The sequence below is a fragment of the Otolemur garnettii genome, unplaced genomic scaffold, assembly GCF_000181295.1.
Source record: "Otolemur garnettii isolate 467f Iridium unplaced genomic scaffold, OtoGar3 scaffold00011, whole genome shotgun sequence".
NCBI lineage: Eukaryota > Metazoa > Chordata > Mammalia > Primates > Galagidae > Otolemur > Otolemur garnettii.
In genome coordinates, this window is record NW_003852406.1 from 10,318,898 (window position 1) to 10,321,670 (window position 2,773).

Here is a 2,773-nt window from a genome sequence, read left to right on the forward strand (position 1 = left end):
TAGAATCAAGATGAACCTGGGCTTAAGGTGACACCTAGAACTCAAAAGGAGGTAGCAACTTGCTGCTAAAGAATCCCTAAGATTCATTCAAGAATACTGTATTCAACAAAGTTGTCCTTCAGATATGAACACAAGAGAAAGTATTTTCCAGAGAAACAAAATCTGAAAGAATTCACCACTACCAGACCTGCCTTACAAGAAATGTGAAAGAGAGCTCTTTAATCTAAAAAAGAAAACTCCACCAATATGCAAAAACAGAATGTCTCGAGGTATTAAACCTCCTGGTAAAATTATGCACAGTCAAACACAGAATACTCAAATACTGTAATTGTGGTGTGCAATCCTCTTATAACTCTATTATGAAGCCCCAAAGACAAATCTATCAAAAACAGTAACAGCTGCAGCAACCTGTTAAGAGACAGGCGGTATAAAAATATGTAAATTGAAACAATTAAAAGTCAAAATGTTGGGGGGATGGAGTTAAAAATGTAGACTTCTTTTTCTTCATGTCTATTCTTTGTGATCTAAGGTGAATTGTCGTACCTTGATTTTCTTTTATTTTTCTGAGATAGCGTCTTGCTCTACCATCCAGGCTGGAGTATAATGGTGTGATCATAGCTCACTGCAACGTTGAACTGATGGGCTCAAGGGATTCTCCTGTCCTGAGTAGCTAGAACTATAGGCAGCAATACCATATCTGGCTAATTTCATTTCTTTCTTTCTTTTTTTTTTTCTTTTTTTTAGAGACAACTACATTTTATTAGTCTCTGCAGCAGAACCAATGGAACCCCCATTGGCAGGGGAACTTTAATGTGCTACTCTGACTGCTGTGCAGTAATGTTAGCATTTCTACTGATGACTGGGATAGGATAGAGGAAGAGATGGGAAGAAGACCAAACAGGGAGACTGCATGGCCACATGAAGGCAGGTATATGTGGGGCTTCCCAGGCTAGTACAGGGTAGATCAGGCCCCAGAAGGGAATGCCGCCATCTTCCCTAGATGAAGGAAGAGGAAAAGCCTTGAGATGGGGACAGTCACAGCTAGGAACAGAAGGCGGAGCTTCCGAGATCAGAAAGGCAATTCCTAATGGAGGCAACTTCCTAGGGCCCACAGTCTCAAATACAACTCACCTGTCCCCCAGCCGGGAGCTGCCAGGTTCAGCTCAATTGTCATGGGTAAAAGGAGACCAAGGAAGCTGCTAGCAGGAAGATGGGGTATTTTGGGTATGGGCATGTGTTAGTATTAAAATAGGCAATGTATTCCTTGTAGGCACAACCATGAAGTTTCCCTCCATAGAAAGTTCACATCTTCCCTTTACCTGCCCAGCAAGCTCCTTAGACTAGGGGCCCACCATGATAAGATCCCCGCTTCCATCCCATCCCAAATGAACTCCCCTTTAATTTCTTGGACATGCCATGACATTCACAGGTCTGTAGACTTGCCAATAACCGTAACCTCAGCCTACCTGCCTCACTCCCTGCCTCCATGTGTCCTCTGTAGTTTTGTCAAGCGCTTGTTTAGTCCTATTTTTCCCACTAGGCCTGGAGCTCCCTGGGGACAGAACAGACAACCCAACTCATGTTATGCCTCCAGTGCCTGGGGAACTTGAAGTCAAATGAAGTTGCATTTGCTGTGTCCTAGTGTGTTTGAAGAAAATTTAACTATATTTGTCTTTTTCAGATTTCTAGAGTGTCTAGCAGTAGATATGAAGATTTTGATGATGATTGTGCCCGGGATCATGGGGGTGGGTGTGAGTAGGTGTGGGAAGAATAGTCCAAACTCAGAAAGATCTAATAAGAGGGAAGAGCCAAAGTGGGAAAGAGCTTGGATGGTGGAGGGTGGAGGATGAAGGGTGGGGTCCAGGAGGAAGATGGTTCTAGCAGTCTATGTGCAGGGTCCAGTGCTCCTAGTCCCAGGGCTCAGAACCAGCAGTGCAACCACATAAGGGAGCCAGTGCTGCACCAGGCAGCTGCTGCCAGCATGCCCATGGCCAGAGGGGTGCTTGAGCTGTAGCAAGGATCCTCCCGCACTATCACGTGTGTCATGCGGGCCTGCACAGGGCAGTCCTTAGTAGCTGTGGATGTATGTGGCCTCTTGTGCACTGGGGGGCACCACCTCGTAGTAATCCTGATCTGGACTGCAGACACACACTGGGGTGGAGTTCGCCTCCAGCAGCGCTGTCTTCCATGCTATGGCATTATCCCAGTTGTCTGCGCATAGGTGCAGGCGGGAACCTTCCCGTAGGTTCACTGTCAGTAGGTCATCTCGGCTCCCACCCTCTGGGGGGCTGCACATCATGGCACTCTTGGCCAATCTTTCTGTCGTGTATGTTGAAGTGGATGAGCACATGGTCCTCCTCGTCCTGTGCTGTCTCAGTAGCCCAGTATCCCATCCAGCCACAGGGCAAACCAGTTCTGCTTCCAGTGGTGAAGGGAACTCCATCTCCATAGCCAGCTGCCCCTCACCAGGGCCGTTTCTTTAAAAGGACTTTCTAGGGTAGAGTCAGGCCAGACAAGTGCTGTAGAGTCAGGCCGGACAAGTGCTGCAGAGCTCATGGCTCCTGGGCGGCCAGAGCAGCATTTCTGAGAATACTCCTGCAGGGGGTCATTTCCCTGAGCACCTTAGAGTTAAGGGGATCAGAAAGGTGCTACCAAGTGGAAGTCTGAAGCGGGAGGCAAAAAGAAGCTCGCAGATCCTAGGGTAGGTTTTCTCTTACTCCTGTGCCCACCCCCCGCCACACAACCTTCGTGACTAATCTCTGGGTCTGACCCT

General features: G+C 47.6%; 1 pseudogene; it reads right to left on the bottom strand.

Annotated features, from left to right (window-relative positions):
- Positions 1 to 1,920: 1,920 nt before the first annotated feature.
- On the bottom strand, positions 1,921 to 2,556 carry LOC100949193 (annotated as a pseudogene).
- Between the last annotated feature and the right edge of the window lie 217 nt (positions 2,557 to 2,773).